Here is a 20,213-nt window from a genome sequence, read left to right on the forward strand (position 1 = left end):
CACTCCCAATGTGGCTGTCTGTGGATTTTGTTAACCTTGCAAGCTACATTTAAGATGCAAGATAAGCCTTGAAGAGCACCATCATATATCCAATTCTCTTCTGAAAGATTTCTCCAATTTGCATTTCCCTCTTGTCCTCTTTAAAATCAGGAAAAAAATCCTTTAGCTCTTTCTTGGTTAAATCTTAGGATTTTACTGAAGGGGAGATTCCCAGCATGTAAGAGAGTTCAGCAATTCAGACAGCGCATGCACTGATACTTAACTAGCTCTTCTTCCAAAACATTTCTGTACAGGTAGATAAGTTTTTCCGTAGGGCTGATGGGTCTCAGATCAGACAGGCGGCACTTCAGGCGAGAAGCTGGAGCTCACCCACACTCACAGAAAATGCAGCACAGCTACATGTGGTCACTGCTTCTTTACCAGCCTCCTAAGTGCTGACTCCAGGCACACACAGGCATGTTTTGGAGACTAGCATGAGCAAAACAGCTTTACTGACAATATAATGCCTTTTTGCACAGGAAAGATATATTCTTTTCACCTCAACTGAGTGAGAGGCTTAAAATCCCAAGAAAGGAAATACAGTGATTCTAGATCAATAGAGAGAAATATACAGTAAACACTTTAGTATGTTGTGCAATAATAAGAGCTCTCATGCCTTATAAATACAGGTGCTTAGCTTATCATATGAGTACAGTGAGTCCTCCAGTATCCACAAGCTGCTTGAAGGGCACACAGCTGAGCAGGCGTGAAGCCACTGAAGCTGCCTTTGTATGTGTTTCTCCCATGCGGTGAGATATCTTGGACCAAGAAATAGTCCGAGAAGAGCTACTGTTGTTGCCCTGGGCCGGGATGTACTGGGGAATGCAGAGCAGAGAAACTTGTGCTGGTTCTGTGTGGATCTGGCTTACGTTTAAAAACTATAGCAGCCATTCTCGTTACTCTAGGTAACATAGAAATAGCTCTTACAGAGCTGATACACACAGGCTGCCTGGGTATAGGGAGCAGTAACAAAGCTGGTGGCAGTACAGTGGTGGTTGGAGGATCTTTGTGTGAGGGATCTGCAGAAACATCTGCAGAGCTGGGGTGGTTGAGCTATCTGCAGTTATTCTCCTAAGCAAGCTAGCTGTGTCTTTGCTTGCAGGTTTTCCTCACTGTACAGCGAAGTAGTCCTTTAGTCCAGTGAAATTTGAATTATGGAAACCCATTCTGTCACACTTCATGAGAGGATGGTCAGGGATAGGCAAGGGAAAAAAAAAAGATAGGCTGACTGAAAATGTTTCATTTCCTTCAGAAATCAGACTAGAAATCTTTGCAGCACACAGGGGCTGGCTGTGAGTAGGTGTGAGATGAGAATGGTGGCCTCTAAAGTCAAACAAGCAGGATGCTGAGAGCTGCGAAGATATATAGCCTTACCTCATCAGCAGCCCAGGCTGAACTTTGTGGATTTCCATGGTTTTTGTTTTCAGTCTTAACTCATCATCTTCTCCTTTGAGGTCATTATGGCTGTGGCTGCTTGGCTCCCCCTTCCCAGCCCATGTAAGTTCATCCCAGGAAAGCACCAAGCCAAGAACTTGCACGAACCCAAACAGGTGCTTGCAAGACTCCTGGCACTGGCTTGTCAGAGGTTGTCTGCAAGACCACAGGCCTCTGGAAAAAGTATTACCAATGCCTTGAATTGCATTTCTGTACATCACAGAAACATAGGAATTGGATGGCAAGCTGAAGTCATGAATTTCCACACTTTCAAAGTATTATTCCCTTGGCCTTGTCCACAAGCCAAGGAGGAACTGACCTGAACGGATTTCTGCCTTTGCTTTCCTGAGGCTCCCATTCTTCCTTCAAAACATTTTTTCAAATTTCTTCTGAGAAACACTACCACCAAATAAGGTAGTAGAGAATATATAATGAAATATGAGAAGATTGTTGTGGAATCCATCGTATTGTCGTCTTCACAGTTCACCTTCTTGCCTCAAATTACCTTTGTTCCCCCTCTATCCTCTCACGAGCCTTCCTGTTTGTTCTTTTTTCTTTTGACTGCCCACTTTCACACTTGTTTTGGCTTTCCTTCAGCTTTTTAATATCATATCTATTCCTTGAATATACTATAGTTTGACATTCTGTTTCATGAGTCACTGCTGGGGCTAGAGTTCAAAGTAGATCAAATCGCACAAACTAGTTCTTATAGCTCCCTAATGATGACTGTATGCTGGGCATGGAGGGAACCCACAACTTTCCTTTTCCCTGTGCACAGGTACTAAGCTAACATACCACAGAAAGTCTGAATCATGTGTCTTTCCTCAGAAGGTTTCTTTAACTGTTTTTTTCTCCAATTAATTCAACTTTATGATCCACAGTGAGAAAATTCAGTGATAGTAAACTGAGTATGCATCCCTATTTACATGTTCCCTAGTGAAATGCTGCATGGCAGCAACACTGAATCCCCAGTGTTTCTCTGGCCAAAAATTGTTTTTCCCACCTTTTCTTCTATCACGCTTTGTTGAACTTATTTTCTCTACTCCAGTACAAATAATGCTGGTGCTTAGAAAAATGCATGCTCACCAAAAAGCAACTGAATTCTCCATACAACTGCACTTTGCTTTGTTGTTTAATCACCTTCAGAAATTGTTCTTAAGCTGGTATCTGCAACTAAGAACATTAGTCTTTAAATAACTTCATGTTATGGTGGTGTTACATGATTATGTTGGCAAGGATTTCTGTTATGGTGTCATCATAATTTTCATTAGTACAGTGAATTATGACAGCTTGTTCTTTGCTTAAATTGATGTGATTACTACTCTGAAACCCTGGCACATTTCACTAACACCTGACATCTGGAAGAGAAAGGTGGGAGGCAAAGCAAGCTCTTGAGGTTGCTGTGTGATGCACACCGATGGTCTCCTCATTTGTTCCAGTAGCCAAGGACAATGGCCTTTTTTGGTCAGCAGAACTAATTCCGTTCATGCAATGATAAAACAAATAGCTGTTGTGACTAGTGATGGAAAATGCCATCAAACAATGTGTTGTTCTGAATAGGCAGTGACTGGAATTAGCAGCACATTCCTATTTAAACTAAGGTAATGTGTCAAAGTGGGTGGATGAAGTGGAGAATTATTTAAAAAATAACAGAAAAAAAAACGTCAAGTGTACATATGTACATGCAAGCATACATCAAATCAAAGGCACGTATAAGAACAGAAATTATTGTTCTACCTTGTTAAATGGAAGATTGTTCTACCAGCAAAACTGTAAAAGGGATTAATTTCTAGCTCATCTAACAAAGGATATACTCTAGCTCTTGCATGACCATGGTCCCTGGCAGGCTGGTACTGCACAGGGAAGGTTGGTTGTGCAGGAGCTGCGCAAACACACAGCCTGGTGCAGCACAGCTCTGCTTTGTGCCCCGCTGCAAAGGGAGAGACAGACGTACCTGCTCTTCTCTGCTATGGATACAGGTCAGCTGGATGATGTGGCCTGAATGGGAACAGCCACTGCCTTGTCCTTGTTCTCCCTTTAACCTTGTCCTACCCTTTAAGGGGTGACACTGTCAGATCAGTTTTCACACCGTAGGTTCCTGCAGGAGCCCCTCAGTGTGAGGTGGCAGCAAGAGCTGCCCTGTGAGGCCATGGACACCCACACTGGCCTGGCCACAGCCCTGCCTGTGACACTTGACAGACTGCAGCTCCCCACTGTGCATCTATTGCTGCTGATAAAAAGTGCTGCTGCCAGCCTGCCTTACTTCATATCTGGCATTTAACAATGGCAGCAAAAGGAGCCACCAAGAACAAGGCAAGTTCACAGCGGAACTGAATTTTCTTTGCATTACAAGAGAAATTCCTCTTCTGCAGCACTAAACCTCTCTCTAGCAGCTCAGAACGCAGACCATTGGCAATGTTTTTCTGTGCAGACATATATATTCCAGCACCTGTCAGTGGTGATGAGTCTTCTCACAGTGATCTTGTTCCCTGCGGAGTCAGCAAGCCCCACGTGCTGCCGGTGCTATGAGTGTCCGACAGGAAAATCTGATTTGCACTTCCACCATTAAGCTTCTATTTCCAGCTCTGAAAATTATGCTGGGTGATATTAGGCAGCCAGGCTCCATAAAACAGGGTAGACAAGACTGTCAGATCGCTGCCTTGGCAGAATAATCTGCTCTGACACTGAGGAAACCACTGTAGTGGTAAAAATGAGCCCTGACCTAACCAGGGACATGCATGAGTGTGTAACACCAGCACTGCAAGACCTGGGGAAGTCTGGGTGGGCCACACAGGAGACACAACTGCCTGGGGACTTGGCCAGGGCCATGCATCTCTGAGCAAAGCCAAAGTGCCTTCATGAAACCTCTGTGCCTGAGCTGTAACTATATGAAGCAAACCCCTCAAAACCATGGTGGTGTGGTCTCCCTCACGGAAGGTTTCTTAGGCCGCTGGTAGCAACTGTGCTTGTGTGGGGCTGTGGTGCAGAGACCAGGTAGGCTGCAAAGGGCCTTGAGAGAGCATCAAGTGCTTAGCCAATTTATGTGCTCTTAGCAATAAAATATGTGCAACTTTCACAGCTCTACATCCAGCTTTTCTTACAACAGAGTGAGGTCTTGTGGCTGCTGTCACCAGAGATATTTTCTGTACGGCTACTTATTGAACTTCTAAGAAAGTAACCAAAACCCATTAATCACTAGCATATTTCTTACTACTGTACCAGCCAAGGATTACTTCAACACTCACTTCAATGGATTGCTTAGATATGGATGTTTTCAAGGCTAAAGGTCTTGCAAGGCTCCTTTTATAAGCTTTCTGAAATCTAATCCATCACTAATTTTCATATGTCCTGCATAGCACTAAGCTAATGTAATGCATCACCACATAAATCCGTCTCTGATAAAATTATCACGGGTATTACCAAAACTCAAAGCATTATTCCTAATTACAAGTGCCTTTTCCAGATGTCTCACTATTTGAGACATAAGCCTGGTGTGTTCAAGAGGTTTTTTAGTTTAATGATGACTGGAATAGGAAGTTTAAGATGACACCTGGCAGCTTAGATTTTCCATGTCAGCGAAAATCACAGACAGAAATGGGACTTTTTTAATAACAGCTCTTAATAGAGAACAACTAGCTTCCTCCTTGTGTGTCCCCAGACTGAGTTTTTTGCCCAAGTTTCAGTACTTTTCATCCCTCGAGCCAACCTGTTTTCTCTAACACCATGTGAAACACTGACACGACTCCTTTGCACTTTCAACATTGATTTACCCAAATAATTTTGGTATTCTCTGCTACCTAGGATGTACAACCACCAATCTAAGCATCAACACTATCTGCTTCTGATTGCCTTGCTGGTTATCCAGCCATGATCTCCCACAGAGGAGAGAGGTAGTGGCATCCTCCAGCTAATTCTGGTACACACAATTGTACGCTCAGCTAAGACTGGACAGCTTTTTGTCTTTTCTGTCCTTGAGTCACTAAGAAATTTCTTATAAATGGTAGGAGAAGTACAAAATGAGAAGCCAGGCCAGGTCTACCATGTTATATGTTACAGGGAAAGCTTGTGTCCAGAAGTAGAGTCCAAGAAAAGCCAGCAAAAAATTGATTTTTCCAGTAAGTAAGTTTAAGGAAAGCTTGAAAATACGAGCCTCTTAGGACCTCACAGAATCAATACAATGCCCGAAAAGTATAAAAGAGGAGATAAACAAACTGGAAAGGAAGCCTTGTTAGTACATTGGCAAAAATTATGTTAATGTAGAAGTCTGATGGGTGAAGTCATATGCAATGACCGTGGCAAGACAAATGGTTATATCAAAGCCTGAAGACAAGAAAAGCCAAGTAAAAAATATACACCACATGAAGTGAGCAGTGATTCAGACAAGGAGACTGTGCAAGTATCTGACATTACCCCAGCAAAACAGTACAAATAAATTCTATACATTAGGCTACTTCAGATGCAAGAACTGGCCTCACACAGCCCCTGGGAAGCAGAACACAGAGGAGGAGCTGCAGGGGGTTACCTGCAGGGAGTCTGAATAACTTACCCAGGAATAAATGAGTTGAATAGTGTGTAATGCAGCTGCATCACATCTGTACTTTGCCAAAGCTGTAAAACAAAGCTGAGCCAGCAGTTCAGAATTGAAGATGGCTGCAGAAAGCAAAAGCAGACACAAATTTACAGAGAAACCAAGGACTCAAAACCATCTCTAAGAGATGTTTTGTTTTAACCTAATACACCTGTCACTTTGAAGTCCATGAATACCATCACCAGTACAGTAGCACTGCACATGAAAGGAATATGAAATTCACCTTTGGCTGGCTAAGTATCATCTATTCAAGACTGCTCAGTGCTTCTGGGTATGAAGCTATTTCAGGTATTTCTGAAATTATGAGATGCCCAGGCAGCTGGGCTCTTGCCTTCATCAGCAGTGAGGGTGGTTACTTTCTGAAAACAAACTTTATTGGGGCTTGCAATGGGGCAGACTCTCCCCGCAAGGTTATTGAATGTGAGTCCCATGACAATTCTTAAAATTGCAAGCTGCCAGCCAGGTTTCCCAAGCCAGCAGGTTTCCAACAAGAAGTGCTTGTTTTATTTACAGGTTACTATTAAAGACAAGACTTGCGTTACATTATTAAATTAATATTGCTGAGCATGATGTGACCAGAATAGCTATTTATGCCTCATAGCCATAAATGATTTATGCCAAGCCCACCTCCAGCGCTCCCCCTTGTACTACCTCATCTGTGCTGACATTTCTTCGTGAATATTTAAGGTAATGTCTGCTCTCATCTCTTGTTCAAAACCAAACACAAGCATTCTGCAGAGCACGAGGGGCAGTTGCTATTCAACACACAGAACACCGACAAGCAATGAATGCTGCAACTAATGGATACAGCACCAGTTTATTTGCTGAAAGGTAATCCTTGCAAGGCTGCTTTGGGGTGTGTGTTCTACAACTCTCACCAGCAAGCCTTTAAAACTTTACCTGGAAAGTGAATGCAAATATTGGAGCCCTGTTACAGCCTTTCCTTATTTAAGTATGGGAACATTTGATGGGGCAGAAGTTAAGTGGTGGTGGTGTGAAGGGCATCTGGTTGGCTCAGCCTCTGGTAGAAAATTCGCCATCCCAGAGCAGGCGTGTGAGCAAGGGCTGAGCCTTTTGGAGACCTTCCCTCCATCCTAGGGTCTGCTCAGGAGTTTGTCTTTCCCAGAAGGGCAGCTCTGCTCTGTGTGCCAGCACAGCTATTTGAGCGTGCACCAAATAAATGACAGCAGAGCTCATTCCTCCACGTATGCACTGACCTTGCGTGACAGAGTTGGTAGCAAAAGACATTTCAAGACACTCCTGAATAGGGACACCAGTTAATTTGTTCATTTACTGAAATGACACCTCACTGCCTGCAGGGCCGTGTATTATGCCACTTTTAAACCTTCTCAAGCAATACATATTGATGTATAAAAAACATACTCTGTGCAGCTATATTTGTGTGTTCTTCTCATTGTGACCTCCTGGCATATGATTGGCTGTCAAAACCACAGTAATCTGTCCCCAGTGCCTGCAGGGTTTGTGCTGCAGAGCTACTGGGAGATGCACATGATGTAGGAGGGACGGGGCACCGGGATTATGATTAGCAACTGCGTTTGGCACACTGCACATGTTAAAACAATCTCTATCCTGCTTCTGCATACCCTGAGTGAGGTATTGGAAATAATTGGGCCTGTAAAATAAAGGCAGGCTCGAGGCACAGGGCCCGTCATTCTCACAGGACACTGTGTCCTGCTGCATCCTCCTTCCCTCCCTCCACCTGCTCTACTTCAACCCTCCCACAGGGCTGCAAAAATCCCCTGGCTGAGCAGTGGCAATAGGAAGGATACTGGATACCCTCCATCTTCCCCCTCCCCCACCTACCACATCTGCTTTGTCCCCCTCTGTTGTGGTTTAACCCAGCAGGCAGCAAAACACCACACATAGCCTCGCTGATTCGCCACCCAGTGGGATGGGGAAGAGAACCAGAAAAAGGTAAATGTCATAGGTTAAGATAAAACCGTCAAATAGGACAGAAAGGGAAAATAATAATAAGAATAACAGACCATATAAAACAAGTGATGCACAATGCAATTGCTCACCACCCGTTGACTGATACCTAGCCGGTTCCTGAGCAACAATTGTTGCCCTCCCAGCCAACTCCGTGAGCTCATATACTGAGGATGATGTCATATGGTATTAAATATCCCTTTGGCCAGTTTGCGTCAGGCTTCCTGGCTGCGTCCCCTCCCAGTTTCTTGTTCACCAACAGCCTCCTTGCTGGAAAGTCCTTGATTAACCATAAATGTTGCTTTGCAACAACCAAAACATCAGCATATTATCAACATTATTCTCATACTAAATCCAAAGCACAGCACTATACCAGCTACTCAGAAGAAAATTAACTCTTTCCCAACTGAAACCAGGACACCATCTTGCAGCATCACCCAGCACTGGGCTGAGTTCATGGCTTACCTTCACTAGGATGCATGCCGGTGAAAGGGAGAGGGTTCTGCCAGCTTTACAAAGCCCTTCATGTCTTAGGCACTACAACGAGATATCACCATTTAGGCAAAATACTGTGAGTATGTCTGTCCCCCTACTCCCTTTTCTTACTGTAGCTCAGAGTTGAGTCAGAGTCCTGTTCCTTCTTCCTGGCTTGCATTTTACACCCTGTGAGTGGAAAATGGGGTGTCATAGGACCATTTGCGATGGAGGTAACTGCTCCTTTCCTCCTCCCCATGTTTCTTTGGTTCATTTGTTGCAGTGACATTTGCTTGGAGAGTGGTCCCTGTTTTTGAAAAGCTCTCCATGTTTATAACCCCCTGGAAACAATGCTGTATCTTTGCCCATCTTTCTTTGGCATCTTTCTTCATCTCTAGCAGTGTCAGAGCAGCACCAGAGCAGCCCCAGCTGCAGGAGAAGGGACCCAACTGCTGCCCTTGGTCCATGTTAGGATGCGGAGAGAAGTCACATTGGGGACAGTCTCACTGAGACTGGGGCTGTTCTTGTGCGCTGTGTCACCATGGGCTCTGGCCGCAACATTACTGTCTGTTCAGAACATCCTCTTAAATAAAATCCTGTGCATTGTTTCCAATTTTTACATCTAGGGACTCTTCCAGCAAACCTCCCATTACTCCTTTGAAAGGAAAGAAATACTGTAAGTGCTCCCAAGATTATTAATGAGATAAACATTTCAGTTGTGCAAACCTATGAATATTCACCCACATGAAGTTGGGCTTTTGTTGCAGTCAGCTCTTGATTAAGGTGTTGGACAAAGCAGACATTCTCGAGGATACTTCGTATGTGTGTTTGGGGACTAAATAATAACCTTCATCATTGCTGTAGTTGACAATACTCATTTCAATGTATATGAGAAATTATGTTCTTCAAAATACGAAACAAAAAATTACGGGGATTTTGTGGTTATATAGTTGAAATATGCTTATAGAAATAGCTGGAAAATGTTCTGTTGGTTGGTCTCAGCTTGTCTCCCTTTTAAGGGGAAACAGTGAAGGAAGTACAGGCTGATTTGAACCTACAGACGATCTAACAAAATGCTGGTGCTCAGCACTGCAGTTTACAAAAGAGGATGTTCAGTTTAATTAAAAAACAAAAAATGCTCACTGCAAGCAGTGATATCACAGCACAATCTGCAGATCCTCTGTGCTGCTTTGCTGGCACAAAGAGCCGCCAAGTGATGAAGAGCTTTGGGACAGACTGAACAAGGCGTGTTGTGCCTTCAGAGGCTGCTGCCCATTGCTCACCAGTCCCTGGGCAACAGCAAACTGGGCACCGCAGACCCCTGGCTCTGCTCCAACTCAGCCTTTGCTGGCACCCTGCACCATACAGCAGAAGAGAGCTTGTGCCAAAGAAAATGCATCATAGTGCAGTCTGCTGGCAGCTTGTTCTCTCTATTACAACTGAGATGTTCGAAATACATCCCTGTTTTTGTTCACTGGAATGCTGGCAACAAAGCAGGGAATCTAGGGGAGCATCACATTGAGAATAATGACAGGCTAAATGTGATTTTCATTGCAGCCACATTAGCGTGATTAGAGAAGGTGGTCACAGTGCTAGAGGAATTTTCTGTCCTCTCTCAGTTTTCCATTACTAGAGACATTAATCCAAAACCAAACTTATCCCTTCTTCCCAATATCTTAGATCTTTTATTCTCCTTCCCTACTGCAGTCTGTGAGCTTTCAGCTTTCTGGCATGCTGCAGATGATTTTTAAATCATCATCAGATGATAGTCATGGATAGTTAATACTCATGGGTGTATTTTCTGTGTATAGGTTTCCAAGCACAGGGACCACCTTCCTCACTACACACCACCTAAATACAGAAATCTTCACCTGAAGGACTGTCCCGCAATATTGTAAAGACAGAGCAGCTTTTGAGCCATTCTGTGCAGTCATGAACCATGTTTCACATCCCTAAAGCATATGGGAAATTGGCAAAGGGTCTCCCCACTTCAGAAAATGGAGAGAAATCCTCTGTCTGAAGGACGGAAAGATAAGGAGTGGGCAAGGGCAAATGGTGCCCAGGGAGATAATCACCCAAACTTAGGAAGCAAGAACCTTGAAGGGAACAGGAAACTGAGCTTGGATAATTTTCCAATTCATTAACTATTGAAATAGAGCAAATTCCACATCTGGACCTGGCTTCATTAAATTGCATGTTTGAGTCACATGGACATCTTACTGCCTAAGCTCATCCCTCTCTAACCAGACCAGAGAGCCTGTCCCATAGAGAGACAGTCACTCAGCAGTGCTGTCCCATTGCAGACGTCCCCATCAAGCAGCTCCAAGTTGCCCATCCAAGATTTAGTACCAGCCTTTTGAACTCAACTCCACTTTTCAAAGCCATGGCAGCCCACATTACCTCACGCCCTGAAATCCTGGAGGTGAAACGAGCATCATCTGCCTGCACAGAGCTAACATAGCTTGGAAATGCTGCTGCTTCTGCTCTTCCATCACACGCCAAGCACCAGGCTGCAACAGGACTGTTGGCTGTTAAATTGTGCAGCGCATAAACCTCTCCATGATTTCTGACAGCTCAAAAAGTTTGTGGCCAGGAGAGCCAAACAACAATGACAAAAAAAGTAGATACACGTATTTAGTCACCCTCAGTCCATATTTAGGCACCTACGTACATTGCCCACTTTCCAGCTGGGACAGACAGGATTTTAGCTGCAAGGAACTGAGATCAAGCTTAGCAGGATGCCTACACACTTCAGCATCCCCCACACTTAATACCCATGATTGTTACAACATAGCAACTGGTCTGTAATTAGTACAGACATTGCCAGAGCTGCCTTTGTGTTACTTATGAGTCATGCTACTAAAATATTCTTTATTCATTATCCAAGTCCTTTTAATTTCAGTGCCAGGCATTACCATGTTGCAAGCTACATAGGACTCTGTCAGGCTTGTGAAAGCCAAGTTCTTTCTGATAGGAATCTCCATATTTAATTTGATGAAGAGTTACTTTACAAAAGAGCAAGATCAAAAAGGTTCATCTCTGCACAAAAGAAGAAAGAAAAACTTAAATGCCTCTCAAAGTGAGGAATTTTCATCTTGTTGCTTCTCCAGACACCCATCTATTGTTAGAAGAACCACTTTCAACCTTGGCTTAAGCTGTTCTGTCAGTTAATTAAATATTTGTATTTTAATGCCTTTCTAGTTAACTAGCGAGGAAAAAGACTTATGAAAAACTCAAACTGAATATAAAACTTTTTTCATCTTTAATGTAATATATGGAACAGAAAGGCAAAAACAGAGTTGAAATATATTATGACAGAAAATAAAAGTAATATTAGAAAATTGCTTTGGGCAGATTCTGTTCTAGGCCACTAGTATTTACTAAGATTTATTTTTTTATTCATCATGTTATTAAATCACTGGGTTGGAAACTCCTTGGGTCATTTCAAACTACTGTCTCATTGATTTCTTTTTCCTAAAGCATCCTTAATATAGGATTGTCATTAGAGCCGATGACAATGATTCCTCAGTTTCCCTGGGCAGTAGACTAATTGTCTAGATGTTCTGTTTCTGTTGAAGAGGAACACTGACAGATTAATTCAGGTCTCAAGATCAGGTTTGTAAATAAATGGGCAGATTACAGAAAAAAAATAAACTGACATAATTAGAAAAGTTCTTGTAAAAAAAAAACCAAAACAGTAGAAAATGTGTGTATCAGTTTGCTGTTTCCCGGCTTTTGAGCAGTCAGAGGGATGCAGGGAGTAAGCAGGGACCGCAGCACAGCAGGAGAGCATCCCTCGGCACAGCAGGGTGCTTGGGTGCCAAGGTCCTGCGTGCTAAATTACTACTGTTTTAAAGAACGTACATTTTGGTGCTTTAAATTACATCTATTATTTCTTACTGCTGGAACGCAAGTTGCAGACAGAACTTTCTCCCCTGAGTCTAATATTTTACGGGAATGGTGTTTTCCTATTCAGTTAATTTCATGATCTCATCATGTTCTGCATTTCTAAAATCTGTTAACTTCTTTTTTTTTTTGAAAGTTGCTATTATTTTCAGATTTATCTGTATACTTTAAAGGCTTAGTATTACCACAAAGTGGAATTCATTGCTTTTTATTTTGGAAAATATACTCTCAAGTCCCTCTGCTTCTGAAGTCGAAAGAGTAGCTTCAATTTATTTCTGCAGTTTCCTCATTCCTTTTTCAATGAGCATACAGCCTTTGTCCTGCAAACAGAAAACCCTGCACTTTCCTTTTTAGCATATCCAGCTGGTTAATGGCTTCTAACTCTACTGTTCTGCTTCTGTTTTCTACTCCTTTTTACTCTTTGGTAATTTATTTAGCATTTCTCTTTAGCCTTTTGAAAACTGCTCTATTTATGCTTCAGAGAGCAACCATTCTCCCTCCCAGAGCTGGAGCATTTTCTTCTGAGCCAAGCAAGCACTAGAGAAGGGAAAAGGCCAACCCTGGTACATGTTGGTGCAACACTGGACCAATGTAACAAGATTATTGATGTTAGTGATGCCTGAGATGAGCCTATAATGTATTATCTGTGTCAGAGGGAATCCATCTGCAATCGAGAATAATATTTGAACTATCCAGTTTAGCAATCTAATTATTTCCCAATTAGAAAGGACATGGCAGAAATGCAGTACAGTGTGCCATCAAGAAGACAGAAAGAAAACTTCCAAAGCATTAATCTAGAAATAAAATTAAATTTCTATTTTTAAGCTGGATCAATTTTTTTTTTTTTCCGCTTGTCATCCATCTTCTTCCTTTCAATAGAATCCCTGGGTGCATCTATTTCTGAAAGCACAAAAGCTCGGCACTGGAACGTAACTACTGCCTTTCAGGAAAAAACAGACTCAGTGGCATCGTTTCCTGCAACCATTACAGACCCGGGAAAACACATCCATGTCTGTATGGGGAATGGCATCAGCTGCTTCTGCCAGATCAAAACCCAGCAGCAGTGGGTTCCTTTGCCCTTTAGCATGTGCTTTTGACCCGTACTAAAAGCACATGCACCTGGTTAAAGACCTGTCAGTCAGTTTAGGGCATCATTAGCCTTGAGCAAGAGAGGTAGGTAAGTAAAAGTTTCAGCTACAGGAATGATGGCAGCTGCTGTATCCAAATCTACCACTGAAGGAGTTTAAAATAATGGAAAATAATGCAAAACTACTTTTGAGATCCAGAATAAGCTTCTCTATACCACTAACAGACACTAAATTGTAACTTTCTTCATTAACTCATCTTGCTACAGAAGAAATGGGGTTTCAGAGGGAATTCAGAAATCATTTCTTCCACATGAAAAATTTGTGCACTTAATTTGTTGCAGTAAACCAGCATTCTGAATGCTGAGGAGCTCTGTGTTAGCCAGATGATGAAACAGCATCTGCTTTAAATGCTTTTTTTTCTCCATTTAAGTAGTAAAATATTTCCATTTCAGTTATGAGATGAAAAGCATAATGGAGAAAATCAAAGAAGAAATGCCTGGTTTTCTAACCAGGGCTTTAGAGTGAAATAACGGATACTGCCAGATTCAGCACAGAAGAAAATTACAGAGAATTCTTTTACAAAAATTGTTACAATGAACAAATACAGTAAAAGTGTTTGGAGGAGTATATAGCACACAAGTGGGATTTCAAAACAACATAAGGGACCTATATATACAGAGATACATCTCTTTTATTACCCAAATGTTAGACTTGTCTTGGATCTAAAACCAAACATTGGCAATGAAAGGATTTACAGACTCAGGAGCCTGAAATCTGAGTGTGGCTTCCACAGATTTCCAGGTATCCAGAATAAGACAGTAATGGGAAACCACAGCCTCATAGTTGTGCCTACCATCAGCTCTGTACATTGATAACATCTCCCCCATTAAAAGTCCCTCCAATAACACATGTGCAAGATATAACTTGCATAGAAAGGGGGACAGCGAGGTCAGTGCTGGTGTGGCACAAGAGAAAATGGATGACTGCAGAGCATACTTCTTTTTGTTGCAACATTTTGGCAGAGTTCTGAGCACAGAAAAGGCACCATTCCCAACAATGATGGGAAGGTGTAACAGCTGTCTACTATTTATTATTCATGGTTAACACAATATTTTGGGCTTAGTCACAGAGTGGCAAACTCTCTTGGCATTGCAGATGCTCTTCTCCCTAATGCATGCAACACATAGGACTGGAGAACCAGCACCTATAAATGTTCACATATTAAAGATGTAATATAAAGAAGCAGTGAACATGAATGTGAGGGAGCCCTGACTGAATCTTCTGCTCCTTTAGAGGAGTTTCCAAAGTCTTTCTCTGCTTTTCAATATTCTGTCTTGCTGGAAGATGGTGTCTCAGTGAGGTGTTTTGTGCTTTTCTCTGGAGGAGAGAACTTTGTCCCCATAGGAAACTAACCATAGATATCAGACAAAGTCAGTGTGCAGATTTGTATCCTCATTATCTGCTTCAGCTGCTAGAAGTATCATGAGGAGAAATCATGGAGGGAGTTGTATGTATGTCTATAAACAGCCAAAAAAAGCAGAAAACAACGTTTATCAGGACTTTTTGCTGTAATAAGCTAAGTGTTGTTAAAAACTGGTTATAGAACATACCCATCTGATCACTATTTATAATTTCAAAACACCATCCTGGTTATACCCTGCACACTCTGCTTAGCAGCCATCTCAAAGCAGTCACGAATTTCTCAGTAAAGAGAAATCAGAACATGCCGATTCATTTACCAGTGCACTCAAAGCTTTGCCGCTATCAAATTGTATCCACCCATCAGAGTTGCTTGAGTTATAGAAAGCACAAGATAGTGTCAGGGAAGAAAATATGTCTCCCTAAGAAAAAGTTACAGAAGTGATCTTGTTGGAAACAGCTGAGCAGCATGGATAATGAGAGTCCTCTGGAAATGTCAGCGGGTTTAGCAGAGACTCTCAGACCAATGCTGGTAGAGTTCAGCCACCTCTTGCCATTCAAATGTTATCACAATAATCCTGTAAGTTTTTAAATTGAAAAAATAATAAGTACTACATCAAAATTAATAATTGGCTTGTACTGAGAAAGCAGCTAACCATAATATAAAGGACCTTTACAGCATCACAGACATATTTTTGACATAGTAATGACTACTGGGAAACGTTTATGCTTGTCTCTGTTCTGCTGCCAGCCTAATCAGATCAGCATCGCTAATAAAACATATTTCCATCTAGCTGGGTTTGAGCTTGCAAATGTGTGTGCAGCTCAAGTCAGGGAAAAAAGAAGAAAACAATTCTTCCTACTCTACTCTTCACAGGTTTCAGGAGAGGGTTGACACCAACTTGTAGGAAACCAGATTTAAATCCTGACCGAGATCCACAGAGCCACGGGTGAGCAGGGTGAGCCCACTGCTGAGCCCTGTTTCACCCACCTTTGCTAAGCTTTGCTGTGCAGAGAGAAGCTGCTGCAGGGCCCTGTCCAGCTGGGCTTGCACAGAGGAGCTGGAACCTCGGCTTGGCCTGGGCAGAGCGCGGTGTCTGTGTGACCGATTCCACCTTCCTCAGTGTCCCTGGGCTGGACCAGTCCTGCGTGGGCGCTCTCCAGGCATACATACTGGCTTAAATTGCCTCTGCATGAAATTCCCTAAATTACTGCTAGGACTGATATTATCAAGTACATTTTGTTAGTGTAATAAAATATCGTTATCATCTATGAAGGAAAGCCAGATGTGCAGCAGATGAAGCTGTCCAGGAGAGCGCTGGTGACAGCACTGCAGATCAACTTAGATGCAATAAATTTGTGAATAACAATGCTAACCAAAGGAGCAGATGTGCCAGTCTCCCAGCTTGGGTTTGGATGCTGCATCTCCTGACACCTTTAATCCTCCATCTCTCTGCCACATTTAGCTGTGAATTTAGCCTGTCACCAGACTGAGGGTTATCCAGCACAGACAGCAGTCACACCATGCTCACCATGCACTGATGGTGAAGAGCAAGCAATACCTCAGTGCACGTTCAGGAGGCGTCCTGCCGTGCTTTGCTCAGTTAATAAATTCATTTTTTCATCTTGGCAGCCCTGAGATGCTTTATTCTTGCCTGCGTGCTGGAGTGTCGGTTTGTATGACTACAAGGACCGACTTACTGCAGAAAAGCAGCTATCATGCTGATTTTCTTTAAGTGTTCCTAAGTGACCTTTCATAAAAGATATAAATAATGTAGCCCACCACTTCCCTGATAAATACCTTTTCTAGCATTTTTACTGCACAGCTGTAAATACATCACTTGGTATCGTTCACATAGAGTCTACTTAGAGATCTTTCCACCAGCCATATTTCATCTTGCAACAGGTGGAATATTGACAAAATATGTGGTCTTCGAGGGAAGATGTGTTGGCCAGCTGGTCTAAATCTATCACTTAAAAGAAGAACTGTCCCATCAAAATACAGGTGTTTCAGAACGATCATGCTACCTTGGCTCAATTTTCAAGAATACCTGGCTGTCCATAGTTTTTACTATGCCTGGAGCTGATACTGTGAGGGACACCAAGGCTATTTGATATAGTGTTTTATGGAAGTGGTAAATTTAAAAATAACACAATAAATACTGTGCTTGTGAGTTATGGTATTTAGACTCATTGTGAGTCAGCTTTGGCAAAGTAACTCCACAGGCCACATCACGCCTTTGGGTGTTTACCTAGTGAGGGTTTCTAACCCCAAGAGCTGCCCAACGCACCCTTCCTGACAGGACCACACTCAGCATCACTCAGCAGCTGGGCATTAACTGACTGTGCTTCATATTTTACTCCCCCGAACACCTGGAAATGGATTAACTCTCAGAGAAATTTAAACACAGCACTTCCAAATTGCACTGCTCTCAAGGGACCCCCAAGGTGCATGGCACTTGCTGGAACCAAAATGCCAGTAGGACATTCTGGTTCCATATCGCTGCAGATTTTGCCACAGTTCTGTCCCAAATACAGGGCTGCGATGTGGTCCCTTTGCACACTTCCTCTCTTTCCACACTTGCTAGACTGAAAGAGCCCTCTAATATATATCCATTGAATTAAACCACCAGGCACCAACACCGTGATAGAAAATGCAGGTGATGCCTGGAAACAGGGAATCACCAAAGCCATTAAGGGGTTTTCATGTGCTTCATCATAATTTCTTAAGATGAAGCTGAGTTGCATCTTTAGATGGGTAACATTACAAGGTCACATATAGTGCACAACCCCTCAGTAGCTGCCCCCTGATAATGTCACATTCATAAAGTCAAAGATTATTTTGCTTTTTGTGATATCTTATGCTAGGCTCAAACATAGGAAGAAGGAAAAAAAAAAAAGCCTGTTTTGCACATCACTAGCTACTAGGTTATGTCTGGTTACATCACAACAGCTGACATAAAGTAAACCAAAGTAAGCAGACAAAATGTGACACAAATGTCATGTTGCAGCAGATTTAAAAGGAATTGGCAGCTTTTACACCATGGATGAAAACTACCAAGTTAAATCATCATACTAGTAGACCTTCAGGATAAAGCAATAGTAGCCACCAAGTACAACCCACATTTTCATACTCTAATGGCGCATTTCTAGCTATGAAATGACCATTTTTACTCTCTGTTATGCTCCTATTCCTTCCTAAAAGACATACAAACACAATGAGGGCTGACCTTAACAAAGCACACATCAGCAGGGAATTAATCTGCTGAAAAATGAATAAAACATACAGCCTCTCTCAGAAAAAAAGCACCAAAATCAATAGCAATCTTTCTATTGATTCAAATAGGAAATGGATCAAGGTCTCCATGCCTCAGCAAATATTTTTACTGTACAACTAGTTTCCCATCAGAAGAAAAGCATATTTTTTTTCGTAGGCCAGGGGGGGAAAAGCAGAGCAAATTTCATGTAACAGAGCAAACATTACAAAGAAGCAGCAGCACTCAAGTGATGTATCAAGAGCTAGTACTATGTTTGATTTTTCCATGTTTTCTTCATTTTCTATTCACATAGAAATTTTACACTGAGGAAAGAGCAAGACTGATGTTTGCACCAGCAGCACAACCACGACTCGTGTACATACCCCTCTTAGCTACATCTGGCAGAGAAACAAGGTACCTGGGCATCACAGAACCCACTGGACACTGACCCCCTCATCACTCACCTTCTGGAGCAGAAAACAGCTCTGGGACTTTCAGAGCTCCCTTACTGCTGGTTTCTAAACTAGAAATTTCAGAGCCACATTATGTTAATGTTACAGAGGAGCCTAACAGTCTTCTGCAGAAACTCCCCTTAGCCACAGCTGCAGCTTATATGAATTACTTTCAGCAGGCTGAGGGTATTTATCATGCAGTGGCTTAGTAATGTTCTGCCTTTACAGCAGATTATTGTCATGAGGTGGAAACTCTCATGCCATGCTAATAAGATAATGCTCTGGTTACACAGTTGGTTAACAACTTTTGTTACAAAGAGAACCCGAGTCAAAACTACAGAACTGCAGCCTGACAGAGGAAAGAAAATAGACAGCATCAGCACTGCCTGCATCCCTCCTTTGTCACCTGCTCCCCAGCACACTGCAGTGCTGAGCTGCAGCAGCACCGGGAAAGCACGAGCTGGCTGAGGGATTTTGTTCCTCAAAATACATCACCTAGATGGTTTTCTTACATATGATTTTCTTCCTCTCACAATATCATCTATACATCAGAAAAATTTTCCTTCCCTGGTTTGCATGCCTTAGAATGAAAGAAAAAGGACAGGTATCCCTGCAGGGATGCTGAGCAGTGAGCTGAAAGTGCTTGTCATAAGTGCCAGGAATTAAAAGGACACTGTCCAGGTCATGTCGTTCTCTACAAACTTTCAGTAACATCCTCCTTAGCTTTGCATCCATCACATAATAATGCTTCAGAAGAGGGATTGTGTTTAACAGCCCTCTTATACCAGACCTTGCTCTGCCATGCCACTCATTTTACAATTAATCTTCTCTTACTACTTGTTGAGAGCAAAGGTTCATCTTGCTTGCTTTTTTTTCCCTAAAGGCTCTCATCGTTCCACCTTTCAGCCCAGCTCTGGGGGAAGAGCGCACACATAGGGGCATGCTGGGGGCAGAGGTGCAGTTTGATAATTGTTGAAGTAATGTTCAACTAAGATTTTTCAGTATATTAAAAAAGGTACCTGCGCTTTTCTCCAGGCTCCCTGCAGCAGCTGCTGGCAAGGGCAGGTTGCATGGAAGAAAGGCCACATCACTGAAGCCAGTACTGCCCGGTGAGTTTGTCTTTTGTACAGAAACTCCAATAAAGGGCAGTCAAACAAATCAGATACTTTCTCTGACATGGAAGCACTTCTGGCTTATCCTCTCGATCCTTCAGATTGTTATTCACTGTGTGCATTAGAGCAGTGCCTGTAGATGGACCCAAGCAAAGGTATTAATTCAATAATGAATCTGGCAGTTTACCAGTAGACTAAGACTCAAATTGCAAAACAATTCATCTTAGAACCTGTTTATAAGTGAAAAATAGGTATCTTGAGGCTGGTAACCTTTTAGAAACACCACAGTGACAGAATCTACATGACAGGTTTGATATTAATTTTGCCCACTGTATAAACATTGATGGGTTTAATGCTTAACATAGCAGACTTAATCTTCTTAGCAGGTACATTTCCAGATCTAGAGCTGTGCTGATTGCAAGGTCCCCCCCCACCCCGCCCCAGCACAGCGATGATGAGGCACAGTGCTCAAGGTGTCATTTAGAGTCATTAGT

At 42.5% G+C, this 20,213-nt stretch overlaps 2 long non-coding RNA genes across 4 annotated transcripts in view; one reads left to right on the forward strand and one right to left on the reverse strand.

Annotated features, from left to right (window-relative positions):
• LOC309444332 overlaps window positions 1-8,604 on the reverse strand; it is a 68,678-nt gene extending 60,074 nt beyond the window's left edge. For both annotated transcript variants that reach the window (XR_014184996.1, XR_014184997.1), the window contains exons 1-2: window positions 8,477-8,604; window positions 6,020-6,123 (exon numbers count right to left, since the gene is read on the reverse strand). This is a non-coding gene — a long non-coding RNA (uncharacterized lncRNA). The remainder of the gene's footprint in view (window positions 1-6,019; window positions 6,124-8,476) is intronic.
• The window catches only part of LOC309444331, a 48,279-nt gene that overhangs the window by 12,954 nt on the left and 15,112 nt on the right, over window positions 1-20,213 (forward strand). The window lies entirely within an intron of this gene.

This window comes from Streptopelia decaocto, assembly GCF_964273445.1.
Source record: "Streptopelia decaocto genome assembly, chromosome: 10".
Taxonomy (NCBI): domain Eukaryota; kingdom Metazoa; phylum Chordata; class Aves; order Columbiformes; family Columbidae; genus Streptopelia; species Streptopelia decaocto.